The sequence below is a fragment of the Schistocerca piceifrons genome, unplaced genomic scaffold (genome assembly GCF_021461385.2).
Source record: "Schistocerca piceifrons isolate TAMUIC-IGC-003096 unplaced genomic scaffold, iqSchPice1.1 HiC_scaffold_1222, whole genome shotgun sequence".
Classification (NCBI taxonomy): Eukaryota; Metazoa; Arthropoda; class Insecta; order Orthoptera; family Acrididae; genus Schistocerca; species Schistocerca piceifrons.
This window is the reverse complement of record NW_025727040.1, coordinates 40,728-55,453: the sequence shown is the minus strand read 5'-3', so window position 1 is coordinate 55,453 and position 14,726 is coordinate 40,728. Positions and strand designations below refer to the sequence as shown.

The following is a 14,726-nucleotide window of genomic DNA, read 5'->3' as shown; positions in this document are numbered from 1 at the left end:
ATACACACGTAGTGGATCGTTGAGGTATGTCCGGTATGGTTTAGTGGCTAGGATACCTGGCTTTCACCCAGGAGGCCCGGGTTCGATTCCCGGTACCTGAACGTGAATTTTCGGGGCTGAGATGAGAAAACTTCTCACGGCCGTTTTTCGTCTTCGTGGAGCTGCTGCTCTGGGTTCCAGGTATAAGGTGAGAGAAAGTCAAGAAAAAGAGATACATCCTCACGTTAATGGCGGGGCCGTTTTGAAGGGAGAGGAGACGGTTTTGCGGTTTTGGACTGCTGATGCGACAGTGTTGCATTGCCCGTTAGCTCAGTGGGCTATAGCGTCGTGCTAGTAACGCGTAGGTCATGGGTTCCATCCCTCCACGGGCCATTCCATTTTCTCCCCTAATAGGAAATGCTGTCTCCTGCGAGACTCTGCCAGGCAGATTCTAAATGATGTGCACATCCAGCTAGAAGTCTGAACGTTTCGCTAAGGGGTTGCCAACGGCCAGCTCACTTTCGATTAATGAAGTTAAGCAGACGTTTGCGTGGTTAGTGAGTGGATGGGTGATCGTCCGGGAACTGTGCGTGCTATTGGACCCTTTCATTTCAACCCCCCCCCCCTCCTCCTCTTGTGCTACAGTGTTGACGTGCTATGATGCCTCCCTAAGCAATTTAAATTACGTTAACGAACATATGATCCAAAATTTAACTAGGCTGTTTGCAAAAAGAGCGCAAGGAAAGTGCAAGAACGACTTTGGCAATAACAGAACCGTACGAATCAACAGATAATTTCTCAAATGTGTAGATAAGACTGTGGCGAAGCAGTGAGATTTCCGAAATTTGTAAATGAAAGTTTAGCTTTTCGTATTGAAAAGGAAAAGTACTCTTGATTACCTTATTTCTCGCAGCCGATTGTCGTACTTCTCCTGTCATATCGGCCCCACCGCCGAGCGGCAGCGGCAGCGAGCAAGTCGAGCAAGTCGGGCCAAGTCGACACACGATGAAGTGAAATCAATCCACTTAGCTGGAACGAGGCAGGAGACGAGGAGATACTACCTGTGCCGCGACACGTGGCAATTTCGAGGATCGAATGGTCTTGAACACATACTATTGCGCTACGCAAAAATGACAAATCCTCCTGCGGTCGCCAGGAATCGAACCCGGATTAACTGCTTGGGAAGAAACCATGCTGACCGTTACACCACCACCGCATTGCGCTGCATTCTTCCTGTGTCGCGGTGCGTTGCCGCCCCTGCTGCCACCAGAGGCTCAAGCGACCCTGCTGCAGGCCCTCTGCCCTCCAGCACATCGGAACGCGGTGCCACGTGCTTCCAGGGCGATGCACTGTAACTAGACGCAGCATTGACTTCCGCCGAGAAATCGACCATTTCATGCACGGCATGGTGGGAAAACAATTCTGAAATTAGAACTTCTTAGTGAGGCTGCGGTGGCGAGTATTCCTGTATGCCTCGGTGGCGCAGTGGGCTGCGCGTGTCATTATCTTAAGGGCGTACGTTCTATCCTCAACTCAGCCATCTCATTTTCTCTCCACGACGGTGAAAGGCACAGCATAGCTTTTGCGAGGTAAGGCCGTATTTGCCGTTTATTACCACCTAGGCTACTTTGCGTCAACGTGTGTTTGTTTCCATCCGCCGAGAAATCGACCATTTCATGCACGGCATGGTGGGAAAACAATTCTGAAATTAGAACTTCTTAGTGAGGCTGCGGTGGCGAGTATTCCTGTATGCCTCGGTGGCGCAGTGGGCTGCGCGTGTCATTATCTTAAGGGCGTACGTTCTATCCTCAACTCAGCCATCTCATTTTCTCTCCACGACGGTGAAAGGCACAGCATAGCTTTTGCGAGGTAAGGCCGTATTTGCCGTTTATTACCACCTAGGCTACTTTGCGTCAACGTGTGTTTGTTTCCAGTTATTACTAATTACAGTTTTGCTAGTTGCACTCGAGACTGAAAGCGATGTTTGCCTAGTATGACTTGCGTGCTTTGGGAGTGAGTAAGCGGGATCGTGGTGGCGGACAGAGTTCAGCGTTGGCGCCAGATTCGGCCCTAAAGTTGCGTGGAGGAGAAGTATTTCTGGACGCATACACACGTAGTGGATCGTTGAGGTATGTCCGGTATGGTTTAGTGGCTAGGATACCTGGCTTTCACCCAGGAGGCCCGGGTTCGATTCCCGGTACCTGAACGTGAATTTTCGGGGCTGAGATGAGAAAACTTCTCACGGCCGTTTTTCGTCTTCGTGGAGCTGCTGCTCTGGGTTCCAGGTATAAGGTGAGAGAAAGTCAAGAAAAAGAGATACATCCTCACGTTAATGGCGGGGCCGTTTTGAAGGGAGAGGAGACGGTTTTGCGGTTTTGGACTGCTGATGCGACAGTGTTGCATTGCCCGTTAGCTCAGTGGGCTATAGCGTCGTGCTAGTAACGCGTAGGTCATGGGTTCCATCCCTCCACGGGCCATTCCATTTTCTCCCCTAATAGGAAATGCTGTCTCCTGCGAGACTCTGCCAGGCAGATTCTAAATGATGTGCACATCCAGCTAGAAGTCTGAACGTTTCGCTAAGGGGTTGCCAACGGCCAGCTCACTTTCGATTAATGAAGTTAAGCAGACGTTTGCGTGGTTAGTGAGTGGATGGGTGATCGTCCGGGAACTGTGCGTGCTATTGGACCCTTTCATTTCAACCCCCCCCCCCCTCCTCCTCTTGTGCTACAGTGTTGACGTGCTATGATGCCTCCCTAAGCAATTTAAATTACGTTAACGAACATATGATCCAAAATTTAACTAGGCTGTTTGCAAAAAGAGCGCAAGGAAAGTGCAAGAACGACTTTGGCAATAACAGAACCGTACGAATCAACAGATAATTTCTCAAATGTGTAGATAAGACTGTGGCGAAGCAGTGAGATTTCCGAAATTTGTAAATGAAAGTTTAGCTTTTCGTATTGAAAAGGAAAAGTACTCTTGATTACCTTATTTCTCGCAGCCGATTGTCGTACTTCTCCTGTCATATCGGCCCCACCGCCGAGCGGCAGCGAGCGGCAGTCGAGCAAAGTCGGGCCAAGTCGACACACGATGAAGTGAAATCAATCCACTTAGCTGGAACGAGGCAGGAGACGAGGAGATACTACCTGTGCCGCGACACGTGGCAATTTCGAGGATCGAATGGTCTTGAACACATACTATTGCGCTACGCAAAAATGACAAATCCTCCTGCGGTCGCCAGGAATCGAACCCGGATTAACTGCTTGGGAAGAAACCATGCTGACCGTTACACCACCACCGCATTGCGCTGCATTCTTCCTGTGTCGCGGTGCGTTGCCGCCCCTGCTGCCACCAGAGGCTCAAGCGACCCTGCTGCAGGCCCTCTGCCCTCCAGCACATCGGAACGCGGTGCCACGTGCTTCCAGGGCGATGCACTGTAACTAGACGCAGCATTGACTTCCGCCGAGAAATCGACCATTTCATGCACGGCATGGTGGGAAAACAATTCTGAAATTAGAACTTCTTAGTGAGGCTGCGGTGGCGAGTATTCCTGTATGCCTCGGTGGCGCAGTGGGCTGCGCGTGTCATTATCTTAAGGGCGTACGTTCTATCCTCAACTCAGCCATCTCATTTTCTCTCCACGACGGTGAAAGGCACAGCATAGCTTTTGCGAGGTAAGGCCGTATTTGCCGTTTATTACCACCTAGGCTACTTTGCGTCAACGTGTGTTTGTTTCCATCCGCCGAGAAATCGACCATTTCATGCACGGCATGGTGGGAAAACAATTCTGAAATTAGAACTTCTTAGTGAGGCTGCGGTGGCGAGTATTCCTGTATGCCTCGGTGGCGCAGTGGGCTGCGCGTGTCATTATCTTAAGGGCGTACGTTCTATCCTCAACTCAGCCATCTCATTTTCTCTCCACGACGGTGAAAGGCACAGCATAGCTTTTGCGAGGTAAGGCCGTATTTGCCGTTTATTACCACCTAGGCTACTTTGCGTCAACGTGTGTTTGTTTCCAGTTATTACTAATTACAGTTTTGCTAGTTGCACTCGAGACTGAAAGCGATGTTTGCCTAGTATGACTTGCGTGCTTTGGGAGTGAGTAAGCGGGATCGTGGTGGCGGACAGAGTTCAGCGTTGGCGCCAGATTCGGCCCTAAAGTTGCGTGGAGGAGAAGTATTTCTGGACGCATACACACGTAGTGGATCGTTGAGGTATGTCCGGTATGGTTTAGTGGCTAGGATACCTGGCTTTCACCCAGGAGGCCCGGGTTCGATTCCCGGTACCTGAACGTGAATTTTCGGGGCTGAGATGAGAAAACTTCTCACGGCCGTTTTTCGTCTTCGTGGAGCTGCTGCTCTGGGTTCCAGGTATAAGGTGAGAGAAAGTCAAGAAAAAGAGATACATCCTCACGTTAATGGCGGGGCCGTTTTGAAGGGAGAGGAGACGGTTTTGCGGTTTTGGACTGCTGATGCGACAGTGTTGCATTGCCCGTTAGCTCAGTGGGCTATAGCGTCGTGCTAGTAACGCGTAGGTCATGGGTTCCATCCCTCCACGGGCCATTCCATTTTCTCCCCTAATAGGAAATGCTGTCTCCTGCGAGACTCTGCCAGGCAGATTCTAAATGATGTGCACATCCAGCTAGAAGTCTGAACGTTTCGCTAAGGGGTTGCCAACGGCCAGCTCACTTTCGATTAATGAAGTTAAGCAGACGTTTGCGTGGTTAGTGAGTGGATGGGTGATCGTCCGGGAACTGTGCGTGCTATTGGACCCTTTCATTTCAACCCCCCCCCCTCCTCCTCTTGTGCTACAGTGTTGACGTGCTATGATGCCTCCCTAAGCAATTTAAATTACGTTAACGAACATATGATCCAAAATTTAACTAGGCTGTTTGCAAAAAGAGCGCAAGGAAAGTGCAAGAACGACTTTGGCAATAACAGAACCGTACGAATCAACAGATAATTTCTCAAATGTGTAGATAACACTGTGGCGAAGCAGTGAGATTTCCGAAATTTGTAAATGAAAGTTTAGCTTTTCGTATTGAAAAGGAAAAGTACTCTTGATTACCTTATTTCTCGCAGCCGATTGTCGTACTTCTCCTGTCATATCGGCCCCACCGCCGAGCGGCAGCGAGCGGCAGTCGAGCAAAGTCGGGCCAAGTCGACACACGATGAAGTGAAATCAATCCACTTAGCTGGAACGAGGCAGGAGACGAGGAGATACTACCTGTGCCGCGACACGTGGCAATTTCGAGGATCGAATGGTCTTGAACACATACTATTGCGCTACGCAAAAATGACAAATCCTCCTGCGGTCGCCAGGAATCGAACCCGGATTAACTGCTTGGGAAGAAACCATGCTGACCGTTACACCACCACCGCATTGCGCTGCATTCTTCCTGTGTCGCGGTGCGTTGCCGCCCCTGCTGCCACCAGAGGCTCAAGCGACCCTGCTGCAGGCCCTCTGCCCTCCAGCACATCGGAACGCGGTGCCACGTGCTTCCAGGGCGATGCACTGTAACTAGACGCAGCATTGACTTCCGCCGAGAAATCGACCATTTCATGCACGGCATGGTGGGAAAACAATTCTGAAATTAGAACTTCTTAGTGAGGCTGCGGTGGCGAGTATTCCTGTATGCCTCGGTGGCGCAGTGGGCTGCGCGTGTCATTATCTTAAGGGCGTACGTTCTATCCTCAACTCAGCCATCTCATTTTCTCTCCACGACGGTGAAAGGCACAGCATAGCTTTTGCGAGGTAAGGCCGTATTTGCCGTTTATTACCACCTAGGCTACTTTGCGTCAACGTGTGTTTGTTTCCATCCGCCGAGAAATCGACCATTTCATGCACGGCATGGTGGGAAAACAATTCTGAAATTAGAACTTCTTAGTGAGGCTGCGGTGGCGAGTATTCCTGTATGCCTCGGTGGCGCAGTGGGCTGCGCGTGTCATTATCTTAAGGGCGTACGTTCTATCCTCAACTCAGCCATCTCATTTTCTCTCCACGACGGTGAAAGGCACAGCATAGCTTTTGCGAGGTAAGGCCGTATTTGCCGTTTATTACCACCTAGGCTACTTTGCGTCAACGTGTGTTTGTTTCCAGTTATTACTAATTACAGTTTTGCTAGTTGCACTCGAGACTGAAAGCGATGTTTGCCTAGTATGACTTGCGTGCTTTGGGAGTGAGTAAGCGGGATCGTGGTGGCGGACAGAGTTCAGCGTTGGCGCCAGATTCGGCCCTAAAGTTGCGTGGAGGAGAAGTATTTCTGGACGCATACACACGTAGTGGATCGTTGAGGTATGTCCGGTATGGTTTAGTGGCTAGGATACCTGGCTTTCACCCAGGAGGCCCGGGTTCGATTCCCGGTACCTGAACGTGAATTTTCGGGGCTGAGATGAGAAAACTTCTCACGGCCGTTTTTCGTCTTCGTGGAGCTGCTGCTCTGGGTTCCAGGTATAAGGTGAGAGAAAGTCAAGAAAAAGAGATACATCCTCACGTTAATGGCGGGGCCGTTTTGAAGGGAGAGGAGACGGTTTTGCGGTTTTGGACTGCTGATGCGACAGTGTTGCATTGCCCGTTAGCTCAGTGGGCTATAGCGTCGTGCTAGTAACGCGTAGGTCATGGGTTCCATCCCTCCACGGGCCATTCCATTTTCTCCCCTAATAGGAAATGCTGTCTCCTGCGAGACTCTGCCAGGCAGATTCTAAATGATGTGCACATCCAGCTAGAAGTCTGAACGTTTCGCTAAGGGGTTGCCAACGGCCAGCTCACTTTCGATTAATGAAGTTAAGCAGACGTTTGCGTGGTTAGTGAGTGGATGGGTGATCGTCCGGGAACTGTGCGTGCTATTGGACCCTTTCATTTCAACCCCCCCCCCCTCCTCCTCTTGTGCTACAGTGTTGACGTGCTATGATGCCTCCCTAAGCAATTTAAATTACGTTAACGAACATATGATCCAAAATTTAACTAGGCTGTTTGCAAAAAGAGCGCAAGGAAAGTGCAAGAACGACTTTGGCAATAACAGAACCGTACGAATCAACAGATAATTTCTCAAATGTGTAGATAACACTGTGGCGAAGCAGTGAGATTTCCGAAATTTGTAAATGAAAGTTTAGCTTTTCGTATTGAAAAGGAAAAGTACTCTTGATTACCTTATTTCTCGCAGCCGATTGTCGTACTTCTCCTGTCATATCGGCCCCACCGCCGAGCGGCAGCGAGCGGCAGTCGAGCAAAGTCGGGCCAAGTCGACACACGATGAAGTGAAATCAATCCACTTAGCTGGAACGAGGCAGGAGACGAGGAGATACTACCTGTGCCGCGACACGTGGCAATTTCGAGGATCGAATGGTCTTGAACACATACTATTGCGCTACGCAAAAATGACAAATCCTCCTGCGGTCGCCAGGAATCGAACCCGGATTAACTGCTTGGGAAGAAACCATGCTGACCGTTACACCACCACCGCATTGCGCTGCATTCTTCCTGTGTCGCGGTGCGTTGCCGCCCCTGCTGCCACCAGAGGCTCAAGCGACCCTGCTGCAGGCCCTCTGCCCTCCAGCACATCGGAACGCGGTGCCACGTGCTTCCAGGGCGATGCACTGTAACTAGACGCAGCATTGACTTCCGCCGAGAAATCGACCATTTCATGCACGGCATGGTGGGAAAACAATTCTGAAATTAGAACTTCTTAGTGAGGCTGCGGTGGCGAGTATTCCTGTATGCCTCGGTGGCGCAGTGGGCTGCGCGTGTCATTATCTTAAGGGCGTACGTTCTATCCTCAACTCAGCCATCTCATTTTCTCTCCACGACGGTGAAAGGCACAGCATAGCTTTTGCGAGGTAAGGCCGTATTTGCCGTTTATTACCACCTAGGCTACTTTGCGTCAACGTGTGTTTGTTTCCATCCGCCGAGAAATCGACCATTTCATGCACGGCATGGTGGGAAAACAATTCTGAAATTAGAACTTCTTAGTGAGGCTGCGGTGGCGAGTATTCCTGTATGCCTCGGTGGCGCAGTGGGCTGCGCGTGTCATTATCTTAAGGGCGTACGTTCTATCCTCAACTCAGCCATCTCATTTTCTCTCCACGACGGTGAAAGGCACAGCATAGCTTTTGCGAGGTAAGGCCGTATTTGCCGTTTATTACCACCTAGGCTACTTTGCGTCAACGTGTGTTTGTTTCCAGTTATTACTAATTACAGTTTTGCTAGTTGCACTCGAGACTGAAAGCGATGTTTGCCTAGTATGACTTGCGTGCTTTGGGAGTGAGTAAGCGGGATCGTGGTGGCGGACAGAGTTCAGCGTTGGCGCCAGATTCGGCCCTAAAGTTGCGTGGAGGAGAAGTATTTCTGGACGCATACACACGTAGTGGATCGTTGAGGTATGTCCGGTATGGTTTAGTGGCTAGGATACCTGGCTTTCACCCAGGAGGCCCGGGTTCGATTCCCGGTACCTGAACGTGAATTTTCGGGGCTGAGATGAGAAAACTTCTCACGGCCGTTTTTCGTCTTCGTGGAGCTGCTGCTCTGGGTTCCAGGTATAAGGTGAGAGAAAGTCAAGAAAAAGAGATACATCCTCACGTTAATGGCGGGGCCGTTTTGAAGGGAGAGGAGACGGTTTTGCGGTTTTGGACTGCTGATGCGACAGTGTTGCATTGCCCGTTAGCTCAGTGGGCTATAGCGTCGTGCTAGTAACGCGTAGGTCATGGGTTCCATCCCTCCACGGGCCATTCCATTTTCTCCCCTAATAGGAAATGCTGTCTCCTGCGAGACTCTGCCAGGCAGATTCTAAATGATGTGCACATCCAGCTAGAAGTCTGAACGTTTCGCTAAGGGGTTGCCAACGGCCAGCTCACTTTCGATTAATGAAGTTAAGCAGACGTTTGCGTGGTTAGTGAGTGGATGGGTGATCGTCCGGGAACTGTGCGTGCTATTGGACCCTTTCATTTCAACCCCCCCCCCCCTCCTCCTCTTGTGCTACAGTGTTGACGTGCTATGATGCCTCCCTAAGCAATTTAAATTACGTTAACGAACATATGATCCAAAATTTAACTAGGCTGTTTGCAAAAAGAGCGCAAGGAAAGTGCAAGAACGACTTTGGCAATAACAGAACCGTACGAATCAACAGATAATTTCTCAAATGTGTAGATAACACTGTGGCGAAGCAGTGAGATTTCCGAAATTTGTAAATGAAAGTTTAGCTTTTCGTATTGAAAAGGAAAAGTACTCTTGATTACCTTATTTCTCGCAGCCGATTGTCGTACTTCTCCTGTCATATCGGCCCCACCGCCGAGCGGCAGCGAGCGGCAGTCGAGCAAAGTCGGGCCAAGTCGACACACGATGAAGTGAAATCAATCCACTTAGCTGGAACGAGGCAGGAGACGAGGAGATACTACCTGTGCCGCGACACGTGGCAATTTCGAGGATCGAATGGTCTTGAACACATACTATTGCGCTACGCAAAAATGACAAATCCTCCTGCGGTCGCCAGGAATCGAACCCGGATTAACTGCTTGGGAAGAAACCATGCTGACCGTTACACCACCACCGCATTGCGCTGCATTCTTCCTGTGTCGCGGTGCGTTGCCGCCCCTGCTGCCACCAGAGGCTCAAGCGACCCTGCTGCAGGCCCTCTGCCCTCCAGCACATCGGAACGCGGTGCCACGTGCTTCCAGGGCGATGCACTGTAACTAGACGCAGCATTGACTTCCGCCGAGAAATCGACCATTTCATGCACGGCATGGTGGGAAAACAATTCTGAAATTAGAACTTCTTAGTGAGGCTGCGGTGGCGAGTATTCCTGTATGCCTCGGTGGCGCAGTGGGCTGCGCGTGTCATTATCTTAAGGGCGTACGTTCTATCCTCAACTCAGCCATCTCATTTTCTCTCCACGACGGTGAAAGGCACAGCATAGCTTTTGCGAGGTAAGGCCGTATTTGCCGTTTATTACCACCTAGGCTACTTTGCGTCAACGTGTGTTTGTTTCCATCCGCCGAGAAATCGACCATTTCATGCACGGCATGGTGGGAAAACAATTCTGAAATTAGAACTTCTTAGTGAGGCTGCGGTGGCGAGTATTCCTGTATGCCTCGGTGGCGCAGTGGGCTGCGCGTGTCATTATCTTAAGGGCGTACGTTCTATCCTCAACTCAGCCATCTCATTTTCTCTCCACGACGGTGAAAGGCACAGCATAGCTTTTGCGAGGTAAGGCCGTATTTGCCGTTTATTACCACCTAGGCTACTTTGCGTCAACGTGTGTTTGTTTCCAGTTATTACTAATTACAGTTTTGCTAGTTGCACTCGAGACTGAAAGCGATGTTTGCCTAGTATGACTTGCGTGCTTTGGGAGTGAGTAAGCGGGATCGTGGTGGCGGACAGAGTTCAGCGTTGGCGCCAGATTCGGCCCTAAAGTTGCGTGGAGGAGAAGTATTTCTGGACGCATACACACGTAGTGGATCGTTGAGGTATGTCCGGTATGGTTTAGTGGCTAGGATACCTGGCTTTCACCCAGGAGGCCCGGGTTCGATTCCCGGTACCTGAACGTGAATTTTCGGGGCTGAGATGAGAAAACTTCTCACGGCCGTTTTTCGTCTTCGTGGAGCTGCTGCTCTGGGTTCCAGGTATAAGGTGAGAGAAAGTCAAGAAAAAGAGATACATCCTCACGTTAATGGCGGGGCCGTTTTGAAGGGAGAGGAGACGGTTTTGCGGTTTTGGACTGCTGATGCGACAGTGTTGCATTGCCCGTTAGCTCAGTGGGCTATAGCGTCGTGCTAGTAACGCGTAGGTCATGGGTTCCATCCCTCCACGGGCCATTCCATTTTCTCCCCTAATAGGAAATGCTGTCTCCTGCGAGACTCTGCCAGGCAGATTCTAAATGATGTGCACATCCAGCTAGAAGTCTGAACGTTTCGCTAAGGGGTTGCCAACGGCCAGCTCACTTTCGATTAATGAAGTTAAGCAGACGTTTGCGTGGTTAGTGAGTGGATGGGTGATCGTCCGGGAACTGTGCGTGCTATTGGACCCTTTCATTTCAACCCCCCCCCCCCCTCCTCCTCTTGTGCTACAGTGTTGACGTGCTATGATGCCTCCCTAAGCAATTTAAATTACGTTAACGAACATATGATCCAAAATTTAACTAGGCTGTTTGCAAAAAGAGCGCAAGGAAAGTGCAAGAACGACTTTGGCAATAACAGAACCGTACGAATCAACAGATAATTTCTCAAATGTGTAGATAACACTGTGGCGAAGCAGTGAGATTTCCGAAATTTGTAAATGAAAGTTTAGCTTTTCGTATTGAAAAGGAAAAGTACTCTTGATTACCTTATTTCTCGCAGCCGATTGTCGTACTTCTCCTGTCATATCGGCCCCACCGCCGAGCGGCAGCGAGCGGCAGTCGAGCAAAGTCGGGCCAAGTCGACACACGATGAAGTGAAATCAATCCACTTAGCTGGAACGAGGCAGGAGACGAGGAGATACTACCTGTGCCGCGACACGTGGCAATTTCGAGGATCGAATGGTCTTGAACACATACTATTGCGCTACGCAAAAATGACAAATCCTCCTGCGGTCGCCAGGAATCGAACCCGGATTAACTGCTTGGGAAGAAACCATGCTGACCGTTACACCACCACCGCATTGCGCTGCATTCTTCCTGTGTCGCGGTGCGTTGCCGCCCCTGCTGCCACCAGAGGCTCAAGCGACCCTGCTGCAGGCCCTCTGCCCTCCAGCACATCGGAACGCGGTGCCACGTGCTTCCAGGGCGATGCACTGTAACTAGACGCAGCATTGACTTCCGCCGAGAAATCGACCATTTCATGCACGGCATGGTGGGAAAACAATTCTGAAATTAGAACTTCTTAGTGAGGCTGCGGTGGCGAGTATTCCTGTATGCCTCGGTGGCGCAGTGGGCTGCGCGTGTCATTATCTTAAGGGCGTACGTTCTATCCTCAACTCAGCCATCTCATTTTCTCTCCACGACGGTGAAAGGCACAGCATAGCTTTTGCGAGGTAAGGCCGTATTTGCCGTTTATTACCACCTAGGCTACTTTGCGTCAACGTGTGTTTGTTTCCATCCGCCGAGAAATCGACCATTTCATGCACGGCATGGTGGGAAAACAATTCTGAAATTAGAACTTCTTAGTGAGGCTGCGGTGGCGAGTATTCCTGTATGCCTCGGTGGCGCAGTGGGCTGCGCGTGTCATTATCTTAAGGGCGTACGTTCTATCCTCAACTCAGCCATCTCATTTTCTCTCCACGACGGTGAAAGGCACAGCATAGCTTTTGCGAGGTAAGGCCGTATTTGCCGTTTATTACCACCTAGGCTACTTTGCGTCAACGTGTGTTTGTTTCCAGTTATTACTAATTACAGTTTTGCTAGTTGCACTCGAGACTGAAAGCGATGTTTGCCTAGTATGACTTGCGTGCTTTGGGAGTGAGTAAGCGGGATCGTGGTGGCGGACAGAGTTCAGCGTTGGCGCCAGATTCGGCCCTAAAGTTGCGTGGAGGAGAAGTATTTCTGGACGCATACACACGTAGTGGATCGTTGAGGTATGTCCGGTATGGTTTAGTGGCTAGGATACCTGGCTTTCACCCAGGAGGCCCGGGTTCGATTCCCGGTACCTGAACGTGAATTTTCGGGGCTGAGATGAGAAAACTTCTCACGGCCGTTTTTCGTCTTCGTGGAGCTGCTGCTCTGGGTTCCAGGTATAAGGTGAGAGAAAGTCAAGAAAAAGAGATACATCCTCACGTTAATGGCGGGGCCGTTTTGAAGGGAGAGGAGACGGTTTTGCGGTTTTGGACTGCTGATGCGACAGTGTTGCATTGCCCGTTAGCTCAGTGGGCTATAGCGTCGTGCTAGTAACGCGTAGGTCATGGGTTCCATCCCTCCACGGGCCATTCCATTTTCTCCCCTAATAGGAAATGCTGTCTCCTGCGAGACTCTGCCAGGCAGATTCTAAATGATGTGCACATCCAGCTAGAAGTCTGAACGTTTCGCTAAGGGGTTGCCAACGGCCAGCTCACTTTCGATTAATGAAGTTAAGCAGACGTTTGCGTGGTTAGTGAGTGGATGGGTGATCGTCCGGGAACTGTGCGTGCTATTGGACCCTTTCATTTCAACCCCCCCCCCCCTCCTCCTCTTGTGCTACAGTGTTGACGTGCTATGATGCCTCCCTAAGCAATTTAAATTACGTTAACGAACATATGATCCAAAATTTAACTAGGCTGTTTGCAAAAAGAGCGCAAGGAAAGTGCAAGAACGACTTTGGCAATAACAGAACCGTACGAATCAACAGATAATTTCTCAAATGTGTAGATAACACTGTGGCGAAGCAGTGAGATTTCCGAAATTTGTAAATGAAAGTTTAGCTTTTCGTATTGAAAAGGAAAAGTACTCTTGATTACCTTATTTCTCGCAGCCGATTGTCGTACTTCTCCTGTCATATCGGCCCCACCGCCGAGCGGCAGCGAGCGGCAGTCGAGCAAAGTCGGGCCAAGTCGACACACGATGAAGTGAAATCAATCCACTTAGCTGGAACGAGGCAGGAGACGAGGAGATACTACCTGTGCCGCGACACGTGGCAATTTCGAGGATCGAATGGTCTTGAACACATACTATTGCGCTACGCAAAAATGACAAATCCTCCTGCGGTCGCCAGGAATCGAACCCGGATTAACTGCTTGGGAAGAAACCATGCTGACCGTTACACCACCACCGCATTGCGCTGCATTCTTCCTGTGTCGCGGTGCGTTGCCGCCCCTGCTGCCACCAGAGGCTCAAGCGACCCTGCTGCAGGCCCTCTGCCCTCCAGCACATCGGAACGCGGTGCCACGTGCTTCCAGGGCGATGCACTGTAACTAGACGCAGCATTGACTTCCGCCGAGAAATCGACCATTTCATGCACGGCATGGTGGGAAAACAATTCTGAAATTAGAACTTCTTAGTGAGGCTGCGGTGGCGAGTATTCCTGTATGCCTCGGTGGCGCAGTGGGCTGCGCGTGTCATTATCTTAAGGGCGTACGTTCTATCCTCAACTCAGCCATCTCATTTTCTCTCCACGACGGTGAAAGGCACAGCATAGCTTTTGCGAGGTAAGGCCGTATTTGCCGTTTATTACCACCTAGGCTACTTTGCGTCAACGTGTGTTTGTTTCCATCCGCCGAGAAATCGACCATTTCATGCACGGCATGGTGGGAAAACAATTCTGAAATTAGAACTTCTTAGTGAGGCTGCGGTGGCGAGTATTCCTGTATGCCTCGGTGGCGCAGTGGGCTGCGCGTGTCATTATCTTAAGGGCGTACGTTCTATCCTCAACTCAGCCATCTCATTTTCTCTCCACGACGGTGAAAGGCACAGCATAGCTTTTGCGAGGTAAGGCCGTATTTGCCGTTTATTACCACCTAGGCTACTTTGCGTCAACGTGTGTTTGTTTCCAGTTATTACTAATTACAGTTTTGCTAGTTGCACTCGAGACTGAAAGCGATGTTTGCCTAGTATGACTTGCGTGCTTTGGGAGTGAGTAAGCGGGATCGTGGTGGCGGACAGAGTTCAGCGTTGGCGCCAGATTCGGCCCTAAAGTTGCGTGGAGGAGAAGTATTTCTGGACGCATACACACGTAGTGGATCGTTGAGGTATGTCCGGTATGGTTTAGTGGCTAGGATACCTGGCTTTCACCCAGGAGGCCCGGGTTCGATTCCCGGTACCTGAACGTGAATTTTCGGGGCTGAGATGAGAAAACTTCTCACGGCCGTTTTTCGTC

General features: G+C 50.4%; 8 non-coding genes across 8 annotated transcripts; all 8 read left to right on the top strand.

Annotated features, from left to right (window-relative positions):
- Positions 1 to 29: 29 nt before the first annotated feature.
- On the top strand, positions 30 to 101 carry Trnae-uuc. Its single transcript has one exon. It is a non-coding gene; the product is annotated as a tRNA-Glu (tRNA).
- A 2,012-nt stretch (positions 102 to 2,113) lies between these two features.
- Trnae-uuc lies at positions 2,114 to 2,185 on the top strand. Its single transcript has one exon. It is a non-coding gene; the product is annotated as a tRNA-Glu (tRNA).
- A 2,010-nt stretch (positions 2,186 to 4,195) lies between these two features.
- Trnae-uuc lies at positions 4,196 to 4,267 on the top strand. The gene has a single exon. It is a non-coding gene; the product is annotated as a tRNA-Glu (tRNA).
- A 2,008-nt stretch (positions 4,268 to 6,275) lies between these two features.
- Positions 6,276 to 6,347, top strand: Trnae-uuc. Its single transcript has one exon. It is a non-coding gene; the product is annotated as a tRNA-Glu (tRNA).
- A 2,009-nt stretch (positions 6,348 to 8,356) lies between these two features.
- Positions 8,357 to 8,428, top strand: Trnae-uuc. The gene has a single exon. It is a non-coding gene; the product is annotated as a tRNA-Glu (tRNA).
- Positions 8,429 to 10,438: 2,010 nt separating this feature from the next.
- On the top strand, positions 10,439 to 10,510 carry Trnae-uuc. Its single transcript has one exon. It is a non-coding gene; the product is annotated as a tRNA-Glu (tRNA).
- A 2,011-nt stretch (positions 10,511 to 12,521) lies between these two features.
- Positions 12,522 to 12,593, top strand: Trnae-uuc. Its single transcript has one exon. It is a non-coding gene; the product is annotated as a tRNA-Glu (tRNA).
- A 2,010-nt stretch (positions 12,594 to 14,603) lies between these two features.
- Trnae-uuc lies at positions 14,604 to 14,675 on the top strand. The gene has a single exon. It is a non-coding gene; the product is annotated as a tRNA-Glu (tRNA).
- The last annotated feature ends 51 nt before the right edge of the window (positions 14,676 to 14,726 follow it).